This window comes from Cucurbita pepo, chromosome 11, assembly GCF_057944985.1.
Source record: "Cucurbita pepo subsp. pepo isolate OVF chromosome 11, ASM5794498v1, whole genome shotgun sequence".
NCBI classification, from domain to species: Eukaryota; Viridiplantae; Streptophyta; class Magnoliopsida; order Cucurbitales; family Cucurbitaceae; genus Cucurbita; species Cucurbita pepo.
This window is the reverse complement of record NC_141808.1, coordinates 15,752,645-15,771,317: the sequence shown is the minus strand read 5'-3', so window position 1 is coordinate 15,771,317 and position 18,673 is coordinate 15,752,645. Positions and strand designations below refer to the sequence as shown.

General features: G+C 32.9%; 1 pseudogene; it reads right to left on the bottom strand.

Annotated features, from left to right (window-relative positions):
- Positions 1-5,569: 5,569 nt before the first annotated feature.
- On the bottom strand, positions 5,570-17,767 carry LOC111785037 (disease resistance protein RPP4-like; annotated as a pseudogene).
- Positions 17,768-18,673: the final 906 nt, after the last annotated feature.

Genomic DNA, 18,673 nt, shown 5'->3' with positions numbered 1-18,673 from the left:
GATCCGGTTGACGCTATCCAGAAACGTGGCGTTTAACATTATCAAGGAGAAGACAATGTCAGATCTATTGAAGGCGCTGTCAAATATGTATGAAAAACCGTCGGCTATGAACAAGATGTATTTGATGTGGAGATTGTTCAATCTACAGATGTCTGAAGGTGGATCTGTAGCTGATCATATAAATGAATTCAATATGATCATAGTCAACTGAGTTCAGTGGAAATTAATTTCGAAGATGAAATTAAAGCGTTGATTTTGATGTCATCCTTACCCGAGTCATGGGATACTGTTGTTGCCGCAATCAGCAGTTCCCGAGGATCTGATAAATTGAAGTTTGATGAAATTCGAGATGTAGTTCTCAGCGAAAGTACTCGCGAACGAGAAATTGGAAATTCATCTGGTAGTGCTCTTAGTCTTGACCAACGGGGAAGAAGTAAACCGAAGGACCCAAACAAAGGGCGATCAAAATCAAAGAACCGAGAAAAATCTCCAAATAGACCAAACGTAACGTGTTGGAATTGTGAAGAAAAAGGTCACTTTCGGACAGGTTGTACAAGACCAAAGAGGAAGCAGAATCACAAATCTGGAGATGATGATGATTCTATAAATTCAGCAGAAGACATTGGGGATGCTCTAGTCCTCAGCGTGGACAGTTCGACTGAATCCTTGATTTTGGATTCAGGTGCATCTTTTCATTCTTCTCCAAATAAAGAGTTGTTCCGGAATTTCAAGTTTGAAAATTTTGAGAAGGTGTATCTTGCCAACAACAAAGGTTTGGAGATTAAAGGAAAATGGGATGTGTGTATAAAAACTCCGTTAGGAAATCAGTGGACATTAAAGGATGTCAGATATATTCCTGGTCTCAAGAAGAACTTGATCTCTATTGGTCAGTTGGACAACACAGGTTATGCAACAGAGTTAGGAAAGAGTTCGTGGAAGATTATGAAGGGTGTTACGGTAGTAGCACGTGGCACAAAATCTGGAACCTTATACACCACTACAGGGTGTATGAACATAGCTGCTGTTGCTGAGAGTGCTTCAAATTCAAGTCTATGGCACAATAGACTTGGACATGTGAGCGTGAAAGGAATGAAGATGCTGGCTGTGAAAGGAGTTTTAGAAGGTCTGAAATCTGTTGATGTGGGCCGTTGTGAGAACTATGTTATGAGCAAGCAGAAACGAGTTAGCTTCACAATGACTGTCAGAGAAATGAAGAAAGTGTGGTTGGAAATGAAACCATACATGGAGCAAGGTTCCAAGACCACGAAGCAAGTGGGAGTTGAGCTTGAGTTGCAGCGAAACTCATCTAGTGATGTTGTAGCAGATACTCATGAAACTCCTGAAACTACTGCTGAGGAACCAGATGAGGAGCAAGGTTCCAAGACAACGAAGCAAGTGGAAGTTGAGCTTGAGTTGCGGAGAAAATCACCTAGTGATCTTGTAGCAGATACTCAACAAACTCCTGAGGTTGTTGCAGAGGAACCAGCAGTAGAACAGGTGACATCTGAACCGGTGTTGAGAAGATCATCCAGTACTATTAGAGTACCAGATATGTATGTACCTACATTACATAATCTGTTGTTGATGAAAGGGAATCAGAGCCCTTTGATGAGGCCCTACAGTTGGAGGATACAACCAAGTGGGAGCAAGCCATGGATGATGGGACGTCTAGGCTTCAAAAATGCACTGTACTGAGCCTGAGTATGTGGCAATAGCTGTAGCTGGAAAGAAGATGATATGGATGACTAACTATCTGGAAGAATGGACAAGAAGTAGCACGAAGATATTCTTTATAGAGATAGTCAGAGTGTCATACAGTTGGCGAAGGAACCGGTCTATCATTTAAAGAGAAAACACAGGAGACGATACCATTTCACTTGCAGGTTAGTGAAAGATGGTGATGTGTTTGGAGAAGATAGAGGGTGCAAAGAATCCAACAAACATGTTGACAAAATGTGTTGATGTTGGAATATTGAGGTTGTGGAAAGACTCAATTGATATGGTGCCATGAAGATGCTCATGGTCGTTTGAGAATGAAATTCTTGGTTGACTATATCAGTGTCCAAGGGGGAGAATTGTTAGGTTATGGAGACTGCTGCTTATTTATAGGTTAGTCAACGGTTGACATTAAAATGTCATAAATAGTAAATAGTTATATATAGTAAAAAGCTATATCGGGTAAAGCTATATATGGTAAATAGCTAGATATAGCCGATAGTTATATCTGGGAAAGCTATATATAGTAAGCTAAACCGTATATAGTAAGCTATTCTCTGTATTCTTTGTATTCTCTCTTACACATACTCATCAATACAAATCCTTCTAGCCAGAGTTTTCCTTGCAATTTTCTCTATCCTCTCCTTTGTGTTCATCTAAATCGAGTGTGTGCATTGTTGATAGGATGCACCAACCTTGAAAAGCTTCCAAGCTACCTCGGATTAAAGTGTTTCCAAAAATCGTGAACCAAGTTTTATGTTTTACATACGAACATTGAATTCTTAACTTGTGTTAAGCATTTCTCTCTCTCTGTACTCACCCATTTTATTTTTTATTTTTTGTCTCTACATTTACAGTTTTTCCTTTCTCCATTTCTCCCTCTGCATTTTCAATTGTTTCCCTGTTCTAGTTAGCTTTCTAGTTGTTATTAGATTATTTAATCTTTATGTTTATTGATTTTAAAGTTTTTTTTTTCCAGAACTTAGTGGTAGTTCAATTCGAATATGATTGTTTTCCATCGAACCATGAAATTAATACGATTTTTACCTAAGGGTCCTTTCCTTCTTTTTTGTTAAATTGTTTTTGTTTTGAAGAAAGGAGAGATTCTTTGCACTTTCGATTTAGTAAAATTTTGAGTCCAAATCTGTGGAGGAAAAATAGGCCTAAGACCATGTGCCAACCTTCGTAGTCAGTCAGTCTAGTGAGACAATAAAAGGTTGAGTGTCTAGTTTATACGGAAAGGTTGAGTGTCTAGTTTATACGGAAAGGTTGAGTGTCTAGTTTATACAAGGTAGCTCTGTATCCTGTTTACTAGAGTTAACTATTTAACATGTGTTTATGTTATGTATGAATCAAATAGGTGAGGTAAATAAGACTATTATATCTCCAAAAGTAATAAAATAAGGACCAAATATATATATTATTTACAAGTTCACAATTTAACTACTTTAGTCTCTTTGTAGACATTTGATAAAAGACCGCTTTAGATTTTCCTTTAGTTGATCAAACTTAGAAATAAGTTATAATAGTCCGAACAATGTGTTGGATAAAGTTCTTTTAAGTTATTTTTTATTATTTATTTTAGTTTGGTAACATTTTGTTGTTTATAGATTTTCTTTAGCATTTTGGAGTTATAGATTTTCTATTTTACAGTGCATCAGCAACTTGTCTATTTTATTCTTAACACTAAAACAAGGGTGGAGTAATGGACGTTTTCCCCTCTCAGCTTGTCTTAGATTAAGAAAATTATATCACACTAAATTTTTCCTTACAAAAATTATGGCTACGACCTTGTGATGTGTGAATGTAGAATATTCAAATATTATAAAAAAATTAATGGTTCCCATCGCAGACATTTAGTGATATTAATACATGTTATCCACTTTGTGTAGAAAGACTACTTCGAAAAATTTGGTCAGAACAAAAATGGTTGAAGGAAGAAATGTTATCCCGGTTCTAAACAATTTAGCTTTTCATGACACCTCACCTCGTATGTATTGATGACTTGGCCTACTTTAAAGGATCTTGGACTAAAACTGTGAGCTAAAGTAGGCCAAATCATATATAATTTTCTTAGACAATTATATGGTTTTATCTCTAAGTTCTCTAAACATTTAGCATTGATTATACTATAACATGTTAAAATTGAAAGTTTTCTTTTTCTTAACCTAAAAGTAATAGGTTACGTTCTATTTGGTTCTCTTACAAGAAAATATTATGCATTATCAATTTGTTTTCTACTCTTTAAAATAATAGTGTTGTTAGTTTTGAACTTTCTACTTATTTATGTACCTTACCAACACTTCCACGACACAGAAAACTAGCCTCTACTTATTCAGGTGAAAACATACATTCTAGCAGACTTGGTTATTTATTTTCTTCTGTTACCATGCCTTCTGCTTCTACTATACTCTTAGATGTAACTTTGATTTGCAGACTGAATACGACTGAATACGCTGCCTAATTTTTGAATGTCATGAAGCAATATATGGATTTTTCTTTTATATAAACGTTCTATAGATTAGATCATGTTTTTCAAAAGGACTTTGTCTCCATTGTGCTCATATCTACTTTCCCATATTAATTTATTGTTAATATGTTGTCTTAGTTGATCATAGACCTTTTATGCCTGGATCTTTATATTTGAAGATAGTAAACTTTTGTATCCATTATTTGTTGGAGTGGATGTTGCTGTAAGTTTCTACAAATTTAATTTGAAAGAGTTTAAATGTATCATGGAGGGACTTGAGGGGGGAAATGTCAAAACAAGGAGACTTTAAATTAAAGTAATTTTGGAGTAGTTATCATAGTGAAGATACTTGAACTCGGTGGTCGTTGATAACCTTTGTTCTTTACTTTTTCTTTTCAATGCATCTTAAAAAGGGTTAGAATCCGGGATGGTTGATCTCATTTATAAATTTTTTGATATTTTCAACTATGTGTATTGGAAATATATTTTAGATTTATTTCGTTATCTAGTTATCTCGGTATTATTGATTTCTTACTTAGTTATTCAACTAATAATGTACGTTTGATGTAGGTGTGTGACTAAAGATGAGGTCATGACCTACCCATATTGGTACAGATGCTATACTCTGTTTTTTAATAAAAAAAAATATATATATTTGTATGTAAAGCTAAGAGTGTTGGTTATTTATAGGAAATTAAAGATGATAGAGGACTTGCACTACAAAGTCTGGATGGGACAACCGCTTGAAGACGTTTAACATCATTGCAAATAGTAGATAATAATTTATCTTGTACGGTTTGAATATATCATATTAAATACTAATTTGAATATTTCGAATTTTATTTTTCGTACCATAAATTTTATCGTTTTAAAACTTAAAAAAAAAAGTTATAGACTTATAATTATAAACTTGAATGATACATAAAGTTAATAAACTAAAAGTATAAATAAGTTATTTCGAGGTCCAAACTTCTAATAAAAAGTTAAAAGATAAAGCTAAAGAAACCGTCCAAAAATTTCACGTAACACATTTTATCAAATCCATCTGTGATAAAATAACGAACCGAAACGATATCCATTTTGCTTTTAGAAAACCCGAAAGACCCATTCGATTAATCAAAATTGAGTATTTAACTAGTACCATAAATACTCTTTAAATTTCAATATTCAAATAATCTGTTTCTTTAAAGTTATATTTAAAAAAAAAAAAAAATCAATTTGAAATATAAAATTGTACCCAACCAAATCAAAATTTTCCCTCTGATGAATGGTTAAGTAAGAAAAATATATATTTTTTTAAGGGAGAGAGTATCCATGAACTTTTACAAGTTTAAGAATAATTTTGAAACAAAGTATTAACAATTTTTATCATATTATCATATATTAATGCTTATCAAACATACGTTTGGCGAGTATCGCATCTTTCATGTCACTTATCTTTGGTTGTTCTTTGGAATCATCAATGAAGTACCCTCCCTCCATCAGTCCATTGAGACTTGATCTTGCGAAGAATTCTCGAGAGAAGGGGTTGATAGAATCCCTGTGCCATTATCAACATCATACATAACAAAATAATATATAAGAAAAGAAGCATATTTTACTCAAAGCAACACAAGAAACCAATCAATCAAGTTGGCAAGGATGTAAGCTCACTCACCTGCTTGGCAATTTCTCCGATTGATCACAATCTGTATAGATTACTCCTGGCCCCCTAATATAATTTTGTATCCCATGGACCTTTTGAGTGAGATGGACACCAAAGCTTCTTATACTTACCTTAGCCCTATCACGTTTTATAACTTTAAATTGTACTGTAACATCATTCCAATCCTTCGTCATGAAGGAACATTGAGGAGGAGAAGCTATTAACCACGTATATTCTGATGTTGATGATGGAAATATTCTCCTAAAAGAACTTTGGAGTATGTAGCCGATGAATATGTTACATAAAATTAAGGCTCCCCTTGATATGAATCTCCATCCACTTTGAACTTAGCATAGGTAGCTAAAGTTCTTTTTATACTGGGATCATGTAAAAAGCTAACTTTCATTGAATTTGATATCGTATTGTGGCTAAACCATTCTGGGATTTCTCCGTTCATTAGAATGAACTGTCTACGAATGTTACCACCCTGTGTAATGTTATGTGACAAAAGAATTAACATGCACAAAAATATTAACGATAGAGAAAAATGCAACATAAACAAAGAAAAATGAAATGAGAAGATATAAACCTGCTTGCTTGATATTATATCCAAAATGTTGTGTGGACTTCTAACCAACGATTCACAACCAGTGGCATCCATTATTTCCATACATGGAGAAAGGTTTGGAATTTATCGAAGAAACTTGCAATTCCTCACTTTGAGATTCGACAAGAACATGAAATTTTGGAGACATGAGGGCAGACTACAGAATTTGTTACCCGACAAGACCCTTTAAGAAAGGGTTGACACACCATAAATGTTCCAAAAAATCTGCATTTGATAGGTTGCAATTTTGAAGATCCAACGAAATGAACTTGGAAAGTATATGGTTTGTGCGTAAGTTTCCATGGATTGGTGAGACCCTTTTATGGGGAAGCATTTCAATTCTAGAACACCCATCAAGAAAAAGACTTTTAAGCGGCAATAGCGAATAAATTGCATTAGGAACCAAGATGAGGTTTGTGCAACTATTAAGGTTTAAGAGCTTGAGCCCAGTAAGGTTTCCAATCGATGAAGATAGCTCCTTTATATCGATAAAATCCAAATACAATGAGTAACGATTTCATGTCTTTAGTAATTTTTGGAAACATTTCAAGCTTATAGCATCCAGAGACTACTAAACGTAGAAGAGATTTTAACCTAAGGCGGCTTGGAAGCTTCTCAAATTTAGTGCATTGACTAAGGTCCAAGTGAGTAAGACTGTCTAAAGATCCAATAGACTCATGAATTACTCTTAAATTTGTGTAGTTATTGAGATACAAGATTTCAAAGTTTGATAGTGCAGAGAAGTCGTGAAGTTCCTCAAGTTTATTGCAATAAGAGAGATCCAAATATTTAAGAGACTTCAACATGAGATAGTTTGGAAGCTTTTTAAGGTTCGAACAATGACCAAGGAATAAGAAAACAAGCTTATCTAGAGATCCAAGCGAGTGAATCATTCTTAAATTTGTGCAGTAATAGAGATCCAATTTTTCAAGGTTTGATAGTGCGGACATGTCTGGAAGTTCCTCAAGTTTATTGCAATAAGAGAGATTCAAATATTTGAGAGACTTCCCCATGAGATAATTTGGAAGCTTTTTAAGGTTCAAACAATGATTAAAGTCTAAGGTAACAAGCTTACCAAGAGAAGCAACTGATATAGAAATTGTTCTTAAATTTGTGCAGTTGCTATGATACAGTTGTTCAAAGTTTGGTGATGCAGAGAAGCCTCGAATTTTCTCTAAAAAAGTAGAGTAACTAAGATCTACAAGCTTCAACCTTTTACAATCCTAAATACATGAAGAAAAAAAAAAAAAAGTAAATAAAGATCTAAGGTAATTTAGGTAGAATACAATTATTTAAATATCTATTTCTTAAAAATATATATATATATATATATATATATATATTTTAAGCTATCCATTAAAAATAAAATATATATATATATATATATAAGAAAAACTTCCGATCACAGTAAAAATATAATTACCTTCCATCCTTTCTCCAAATTTCGGATGCTTCCCCCAAAACTTCTAGTTTGTTTTCGTACATTCGATGGATCCACCTTATAGAAAATTGGCCAAACTATCTGGCCCTTAGGTTTCTTACCTTCCATTATTTTTACCAATTCATCCAGACACCAGAAAGAAAATGCATAATTTTCAGAGAATATAACAATAGAAATCATAGCTCCCTCTATGGATCGGAAAAGAGAATCAGAAATTTTCTCACCCTTGTTGAGCTTGTCGTCTATGAAAACGTTGACTCATTTTTGCCGCAAGGCCATGTCAAGATGACGGGTGAAATTGGAACGAGTATCCTCTCCTCTAAAACTTAAAAACACATCATAATTCCACTCTAAATTTTGAAACAAAGCCCATGAATCAGCAGAACCCATCAGAAAGAAACACAAACAAAATAATTTCGAAAATATTGGGAAAACACTTCAATTTAGAGCGTTTTGATTGAAAGTAGTTTGAGTGAAATTTTAATGATAAAATTTGAAGACATAATATGTGCGTGGGTGAAATTTCTTGACGGCTTCCTATTGTGTGTGATATTACTTCCTATTTTACTAGTTTTTAGTTGTGCCATTATTTCCGTGGAAAACTGACTTTTGGCTAATCGAAGGGGCCTTGTCTCTTATGGTTAGTGTAGCGCACCACTAACCGATATTGTTGTTTTTAGATTTTAACTTTTGGACTTCAAAACACTGTCCGTTAGTGAGAGGTTTCCACACCCTTATCAAGAATCCTTCTTCTCACCTACGACGAATGTGAATCTCGAAGTTACTTTATCACATATGAATTTAACAAATTTAAACAAATTTTATTTAAATTGTTTGCTGTCTCTTTGTCCATGTTCTTAGCTCATCCCGAAAACCTTCTCTCCAATAGGGAATCATAAAAAATTGTTTATTAGAGGATAAGTTATATGATTTAATTACACATGTATTCAAATGGATTTGCAATTATAACTTACTTGTGAATAGTGGGTTTTCATGAATTAATTATTTTGATAAACACTGGGAGGAGTAAAATGAGTTTGAATTAATCAATTTTATATTGTTTGAGTTTATAATTTGTAAGGCTATAATGTTATCTTGTATCCTCACAAAAACATTAAAAAAAAAGTCTTGCTTGAATAAAATGATGTAAAAGGTGATATGGATAAAAAAAAATTATGTGAATTAGATAAAACTTAGGGTAAAATTGTGTTCAATTACAATGGTGATGATAGAGATACCTCGAAGAAATTTCAAGAAAAAAAACCTGAGGAAATTATCAAGAAATTGCACTTACACACCTTTATATCTTGAATCGAGAACTTTTATATCTTGAATCGAGGAAAAATAATAATAGAAATTGAATCAACCATAAGATTTGTATTACTTTGATGATTCTCTTTTCTCACGTGATGGGTCCAAATTTGTAATGATGTAAAGAAATTCAAGAAATTTCACACACAAATATTATGTCTTCAACCTTTGTAATTTATTTCATAGTTTAGTAAAGATTCTAAGTGGGTTAGTGAAAAGCATAAAAATGATATTTTATATTTAATAATATTAGATAAAAAATATAAATCAAATGTTCTAAAAGTTTAATTTTAGTGTATATTTTCAACCTATACTATCATACTCTAAACTTAAAAAAAAATATATGTCTAGCATAAAATTAGCATAAAATTAATAAGATTATAATCTTTATTTTAAATCTAGTTTGAAATTAATGGTTTTTTTTTAAGAACAAAATATATTATAGTTTAAGAACAAATTGTTGATTTTTGTAGTATACACAATGATCGATCGATTCAGTGAGTTTAAACATACTGATTTCTAAAATCTTTTGAAACCTCCAAAAATTCACAACGCCCGTGTCTTGCAAGGCCGGCATTGGATCTCAACATAATCATTTTCGGCCAAAAATAATTCAATGATTTAAAATATTTTGAGATAAACTATATTGAAATATTTACATACCAATAGACTTGAAATTTCATAAATACAAGTTCATGAAAATTGTGAGACAAACATACTAGGAGAAAAAATACGGTATATTGTTACTATTAGTATCAACATTACTGTATTGGACTAAGCCTATGGTCACACCACATGTGGTTGATTGGATGTTTCCTAAAAAGACTTCAAGAAAGCTTTAACTAGAGACATTGGATACGTCTAGAAAAAGAAAGGTTTTTGGTTTTCTTTTTTGCCTCGTGCCATGTGGAGTATTCGACAAGGTGGCCCGTCATCCCTATGGTTAATGATGTTTACATTAGGTTCTTGTCTTTAGTAAAAGATAGGAGATTAAATGAACATCTATTAGCCTAGTGGTCGACAATGGTAATAGGGCTTAGAGTTGGAATGATTTCAAGTAATGGAAGAGGCATTACAAGAAATAATGGATACGATAGCATACGATGTAATGTGTATATGGCAGTGAAAAGGTTATTTTACGAGGTCATAAAAAGGTCCAGACTCTTAATATATCACAATGTTTTGTCATCCCACCTAAACCATACTCTATGCAAGCTATAACCAAACATTGGAACAATTTGTTACTGACTAGAAGCAGAAACTTACAACATCAACCAAGATACAACACATAAAGAGCATATAAATTTTCTACAAGAAAAGACCAAATATTAGTAACTTGAACCTTTCAATAAGTGACATTCTTTTTTTTTTTTTTTTTTTTTTTTTTTTTTTTTTTTTTTTTTTTTTTTACACAAAGGGAGGTTTGGAATTTCTTGAAGAAACTTGCAATTACTCAATACAAGACGCTACAATGTCGTAAACTTGTGGAGACATGAGGATAGACGAAAGAAATTGTTTGATAACAAAAATAGACTAGATAAGGATGGGGTGACATCACAAAATTTCTAAACAATCTGAATTTGCATTTGATATGTTGCAATTTTCAAGATTCGATAACAAATCAATTGTTTGTGGATATGTGAGTACGATCGATCTTGCTTCCACTTCCGCTACATTAATTGGTATCAGAACATTTTGGTCGTGGCATTAGGGTACAACAATCGGTATCAGAACATTTTGGTTGTAGCATTGGGGTACAACAATTAGTATCAAAACATTTTGGTTGTGGCGTTAGGGTACAACAATTGGTATCAGAGCATTGAGGTTGTGGTATTGGAGTACAACAATTGGTATCAGAGCATTTTGGTTGTGACTGAGAGTGTAACTTTGTACTTTCTTCATATAAGGGTGTGCAAGTGCGTTTTAACATACACAACACTTGTTTAACAATGTCTTGAATAAAATCAGCCTCATTCCTACCATACCTGTTGTTAAGCACGTAATCATACTAAAGTTAAAAATGACAAGTTAAATTGCATCTTGAGATAGAATAAATCCTCTAGTATTAAGAATATATACCTAGGTCTGAGATGCCAACCAGACAAGTTGGCAGCCGTAGTTAAAGCTTCCCTCCAAATTTGAATTTTCGTCTTGAACTCAGCTTGATGTTTGGCTAATGCTTCTCCAAAAGTTTCGGTTTGTTTTCGTATAGCTGATGGATCCACATTATAAAAAATTGGCAAAACTTTCTGGTCCTTAGATTTCTTACATTCGATTATTTTCACCAATTCATCCAGACACCAAGAAGAAGATGCATAATTCTCAGAGAATATAACAATAGAAATCAAAGCTCCCTCTATAGATCGGAAAAGAGATTCAGAAATTTGTTCACCCCTTTCGAGCTTGTCATCTATGAAGACGTTGACACACTTTTGCTGCAAAGCCATGACAAGATGACTGGTAAAATTGGTTCGAGTATCCTCTCCTCTAAAACTCAAAAACACATCATAAGAAGTCGATGATGATTCTCTCATAGCAATGGGATAACCTATGAAAAAGCTTTTTTCTTTTCGAGTGACCGTTTTTGAAGACTACAAAGCAAAAATGGATAAATAGGTATCAAATAAATAGCAAAGCAAACGCGTGGGCTTTTAATAATCTGACCATTTCTATATAGTAGACATGTTCAAATTTAAGACATAAATGCACATGTGGGTGCATTTTCTTGACAGTTTCCTTAGCTTTCCCTTTGAAATTCGTTTGAATTATTCCCATAATAAACACCATAATAAAAGAAAAGCATGAAAGTCAAAAGGTTTGGTAGCTTCTACAAAGTTAGATATATTAGTTCGTCCACTTGATGGGAAGTTTTTATTTTCTAAACTTTATCATATTTGTCATTTCATTAATAATAATTATTTCTTTTTTTCTCGAATTTGTTTTTAATGGGTTTATTTGCTCTTTGATGTTGTTCGTAGCTTGAGATGTCTGTTTTACTCGAGGAATTAGGTCCCAATCCATACGGGGAGGGGATTTCCTATTTAGACACGAAGGCAGTGGGAAAAAAAAATTTCCCGTTGGATAAATGGGATAGAGATGGAATTATATTCTCCATCTCCATCCCGGCCTAATTCTCCACCCCACTTAATATAAATAAATTATAATTATATATTTATATTCAAGACCATGTTGTAGATTGTTTATGTTGGCCAATTCTTCTTCAAATATTTTAGTTTATTTTCATTCAAGTGTACCATTGTTTAAAGAAAATGTTGACAAGTAGTTTGAAACAATAATCAAAATATGCCTTAAAGGACTAAATGTTTTATCTATTTTTAATAATTTAGTTTATAACAATTTAAATCCATTGCTAATATATAACTATAACTCGCACCCAGAACAATATCCACTATTTGGTTCTGATACTATTTATAACATCACAAGTCCACCGCTAATAGATATTGTCTGTTTTGACTCATTACATATTATTGTTAGCCTCACAGTTTTAAAACGGGTCTATTGTTGAGAAATTTTCATGCCCATATAGATAATGTTTTGTTTCCCTCTCAAATTAATGTGGGAATCTCACAATTTTTTTTAATTGAAAAGATAATTTTTTTAAAAATGATTATAAGTCACTCAATCTCAATCCCGAGCAATCTCAATCCTGAGCGAACTACGAATTACTGCTTATCTGGTCATCTTTTGATTTCAAAAGGTGAGTGATTTTTTAACTGAAACCTATTATTCCGAGGACTTTATCAAATAAGAAGGTAAGAATACAATTAACTCTTTCCCAAATAGGATAAGTAGTTTATTTAAATGATTGTTTCAAAATTTGGACAATAAAATTCCACCCTCTCAAGATTTTGGCTTTTAATTGGATGATAACAAGATTATTTATCCATGAGACGAATATATTAAAATGAACTTTGGACTAAATTGTAATTCTAAATGATTTGTAAATGATCAATTTGGATGAACTAAATAGAACTTCTCCTATATTATTGGAGAGTGTTATTGTTTATCTATAATAGAATGACATAATACTTCCCTGTTTTTTTCTATAGCTTTTTCACTACTCTCTTACTCTGCTTCTTTAGTTACTCGATCTTTAAAACTATCCCTTTATTCGAGGTACATAGTTTACATAGAAGAAGGATTCTTTTTTTAAATAAAAAAAGGGCTCAAATAAAAACGTTAGTTCATATTTCTTGGAACGTCTTTTATCAAAATAAGAACTGAACACCCAACACACTAACAAAAGAACTCTCATTCTATATTCCATAAAACTTGATAAGGCAATCCTAATCCTCAGTACAACGATCCAAGCTTTTGTTGAAACAAGAACCTTTGAATCAAAGTAATTAACACCTCCTTATACGAAATTTGGATCAACCAAGAGATAATGCTAGAATTAGATTACCTCTTACGATTGAAGATCTAGAAGCAAGATTTGGAAACCTTGTTCTAAATTGAGTCACTTCACAATCTAACTTGATCAAGGCTTGATTGAATGGCTCGAGTGCAATTCTACCACAAGAATTGGTTGAAACTTAGAAACGGCAAATATGATACTCGGATTTCTAAGGGAAACGTCTCAATTTGAGATCTGAATTTTACATAACATATTGTGGGTATTTATAGTCTCCAGACAAAAGACGTTTGTGGATGGGATTTATTCGAGATGTTTGTGGATGGGATTTCTTCCCGATCCCCTCCAATCTCCACAAAGAATAAGTCAAATTGACCATTTGACTTTTACATAATTTATAAAATTAAACCTAGTTTTTTCTAACAAATGTTGATGTGCTTGAGTGGTTAATGCGACAGACTTGAAATCAATTAAGCTCTCCGTGACACCGTGATTCTTATCAAAACTAGTGAACATGTTGAAAGATATATTAATGACTTAGATGGATGATATTCTTTTCCAAAGAAGCATATCTACTAAAAAGCTTTACAACTTTTGGGGTATTGAGGGTCATTCTAACTTTTCCATGTATTATCAATGAGGCTACTCTCTCATATAAGGTTCTATTTCATCATCAATCCTTAAAAATCTTGAAGAATTCAAATGACCATCTCCATCATCAGCATTGTTCAGATAGTGAAATCTATACCCACATTAAAAAACTATGAGATATTTTTGGGAAGGCAGTCTATTGCTTCTGATACAAATTTGAGATCCTTCACAAAATCCCCTTTTATTCATTAAAATAAATGCACCACACTCATTCAAAGCCTTTCTCCCAAAGGAATGGAACTCATCCTTTATGTTCAATAATTTATCGCATAATATTTGCCGAGTGTAGTCTCTGCCATGCCATCCATTACATGCATGGGAAAGTTGTTCATAAGTTTTATTTTGGAATCATTATCAACTAGGAAGTTTACTACATGCAACGTTGCATTGCAATCTAATTTGGCGGAGACTTCTTTAGTGAAGGATTTGATAGCATCCCTGTGCCCTTATCAACATTATACGTTGATAAAACCTAAGAAAATAATATATATGAAAAGAAGCATAGTTTACTCAAAACAACACAAGAAACCAATGAATCGAGTTGGCAAGGATGTAAGCTCACTCACCAGCTTGGCAATCCCTCTATGTCATCAATATCTGTATACATTACCCCTGGCCCCTTAACATCATTTTGGGATATCTCATGGATCTCTTTAGTGAGATGGACACCACAGCTTCTATTAGTTACATTAACCTCACGACCTTTCACAACTTCAAACCTACTATAACATTATTCCAATCATTCACCACTACGGAGCTACTAAATATTGGAAAAGAAGTTGTTACTAACCATGTATATTTTGATGTTGATGATGGGAATTTTCTCATAAAAGAATTTTGGAGTCTATACCCGATGAATATGTTATATGAGATTAAGGCTTCCCCTTGATATGAATCTCCATCCACTCGAAATTTAGCATAGGTAGCCAAAGTTCTTTCTATATTGTGATCATGTCGAAAGCTAACTTTTATTGAATTTGATATAGTCTGATGACTGAACCATTCTAAAATTTCAATGTGTATTAGAATGAACTCTCTAGGAAAGTCACCTAGTGTAATGTGCTGTGACTTAAGAATTAACATGCATGGAAATATTAACGAGAGAGAAAAATGCAATATGAACAAAGAGAAATAAAATGAGAAGAGATAAACCTATTTGCTTGATATTATATCTAAAATGTTGTTTGGATTTCTAGCTAACGATTCACAACCAGGCATCCATTCTTTATATACATTAAGGAAGGCTTGGAATTTGTTGAAGAAACTTGCAATTCCTCCAGACGAGGACATGAACTTAAGGAGACATGAGGGTAGACTGTAGAATTTGTTTCCTAACAAGAGTAGGTTATTTAAGAAAGGGTTGACATCACATAAAGTTTCCAAAAAGTCTGCATTTGATATGTTGCAATATTGAAGATCCAACAAACATAGGGTTTTTGGGTAAGTTTCCATGATTTGAAGAAGAGCATATTGGATGGATTGGTGACTCCCATTTATGGGGAAGCATTTCAAATCTAGAACACCCACGAAGACTAAGTTTTTCAAGATCCACAAATAAATTGTACTAGAAACGGAGATGAGGTTCGTAAAACCCTCAAGGTTTAAGACCTTGAGTCCGGTAAGGTTTCCAATTGATGAAGGTAGCTCCTTTATGTCGGTAGAATTCAAATACAACGACACTAAAGATTTCATGTTTTCAGCAATTTTTGTAAACATTTTGAGCTTAGAGCAGCCACAGAGTTTGAGATGTCTAAGAGATTTTAACTTGAGGTAGCTTGGAAGCTTTTCAGGCTTAATGCATTGTCTAAGGTCCAAGACAACAAGATCATCCAAAGATCCAATAGACTCGTGAATCACTCTTAAATTTGTGCATTTTTTGAGATACAAGCTTTGAAGGTTTAATGCTGCAGAGAATTCTGGAATTTCCTGAAGCTTTTTGCAGTGATCGAGATTCAAATGTTTAACCTAGTCAACTTTTTCTCCCACTAGAAAACAAGAAAACAAGAAATATGGAGGAAAATCTCGTTTTCTTTTTCTTCAAGCCCATCAAAACTTATTTGAAGAATATCACTTATTTCTTTGTTCAGAGAATTCTCAAATTCATCTAATATACTTCTCCAATCTGCTTGGTCATCTCTGGTACAAAGGAAAGAAGCCAAAACAACAAGAGCCAATGGATGACCTTTACAATAATTTGTAGCACGTTTTGAAAGGTCTAGGTATGTACTTGGTGGATGACTTTTCTTAAAAGCATGCCAACTAAAAAGTTCGAGGGCGTGATCATGATTCATTCCTCTAATACCATACTTTTGATCAAATTCATGGGTAGAAATCAAATGATTGTTTCTTGTTGTCACAATGATCATACTACCAGCGCCAAACCAATCATGTCCACTCACCAATGCTTCTAACTGTTCAAGTTTATCCACATCATCAACAACTATAAAAACTTTTTTTGAACGTAGTCTATTCCTTATAATGTTGATTCCTTTGTCAAAGATTTCCAATCTTCAAATCTTCCTTTAAGATCTCATGGAGTAAGTATTCCTGAAGTTGAACAAGGCCATTGAATTGCTTTGAAGCTTCCCTAACTTTTGATAGAAAGCAGCACGCTTCAAATTGGTTAGCAATTTTGTTGTATAAAGCTTTGGCCAAAGTCGTCTTACCCATGCCTCCAATCCCATATATCCCCACCATGTAAATACCATTACTAGGCTCATCTTCTGTCCAATAATGGGAGTTTGACCTTAAATTTTCTAGTTGAGAATCAATTCCAACCGGATATTTTGCTACATATAAGGGCGTGCAAGTAAGATTTAATATCGACCATACTTCTTTAACAAGGTCTTGAATAAGATCAGCCTCCTTCCTGTTGTTAATCATGTAATCATATTGAAATTAAAGATGATAGATATTGGATGTAATAGTAGAGGGAGTTAAATTTCTTAGAAATATATACCTAGCTCCGAGATCCCAACCAGACAAGTTGGCGGTAGTAGTTAAAGCTTCCCTCCAAATTTGAATTTTCGTCTCGAACTTAGCTTGATGTGTGGCTAATGCTTCTCCAAAATTTCCGGTTTGTTTTCGTACATCCGATGGATCCACCTTATAGAAAATTGGCCAAACTATTTGGCCCTTGGATTTCTTACATTCGATTATTTTCACCAATTCATCCAAACACCAAGAAGAAGATGCATAATTTTCAGAGAATATAACAATAGAAATCAAAGCTTCCTCTATAGATCGAAAAAGGGATTCAGAGATTAGCTCTCCCCTGTTGAGCTTGTCATCAATGAAGACGTTGACACCCTTTTGCCGTAAGGCCATGTCAAGATGACCGGTGAAGTTAGATCGAGTATCCTCTCCTCTAAAACTCAAAAACACATCGTAACTCCCCTTCAAATTTGGAGAAAGAGCCGATGATTCTGTCATAGCAATGGAAAAATCCATCGAAAAGCAAGGCACACAAAATAAAATTGAAAACGATGAAGAAACAATTGAAAACGTTTGGCTTTGTATAGTCTTATCACTTCTCTTTACCTTTACCTTTACCTTGTAATTTCTTTGAGGCCCTACCATTAACATCATAATTAAAGGAAGCATAAAAGTGTAAATCCTAGTTGGTTCACACTTGTTTTTATTTTCTCAACTTTATAAAAGTATTGTCGGCAGATGTATGTGAAACATGTTTAATATGTTATAATGTTAATTATTATTTATATTATTATCATTGGAGCTCCTAGCTCACCCGGTAGAGCTTCCTAGGGGTGTACATTCAACCCGACAATTCGAACTAACCCAACCCAAACTATAATGGTTGGGTTAGGTTGGATTAGCATTTCGAATAGCGTTTGGTTCATTTTTTGAAACTCGAACTGAATCGGTTTAGTTTTGAGTTCGTGTGCAAAACCTTCCGATTGGTCCAAATCAAATAAAAATATCTTTTGGTCAAATAAAATATATTAAGAATTCTTGTGTATTAATAGGTTTGCCTGAGTTTGATCACAGGCCAATACAAGTTTGTTTTTTATTATTTTTAATTTTTTTTGTTATTTTATTTTATTTTTCTTTGTTATTTATATATATTTTTATTTTTAATTTAATAAGCTAAGATATAATTATTAATACATTTTATTATTATTTTTAATTAACTATTCACATTTAAATATATAGTTATTATATAATAGAAAGATTTATTAATTATGATTTATCCGTTATTTCAAAGTTCATAAATTATATATATATCATTTTGAAGCATATTCTAAATTCTAATGTATTTATTATCCGTGTTGCAACATTATTATATCACAGTTTATATATATTTTTATTTTTTAATAGTTTAGAGCTCTCTTAGATCACGAAGAAATAAACATATTTCAATTAAAATATTTTTATATATCTTTTATTTTTGTTATATACCATATCTTTAAACTAATCGTTTTTTTTTTTTTTTAATT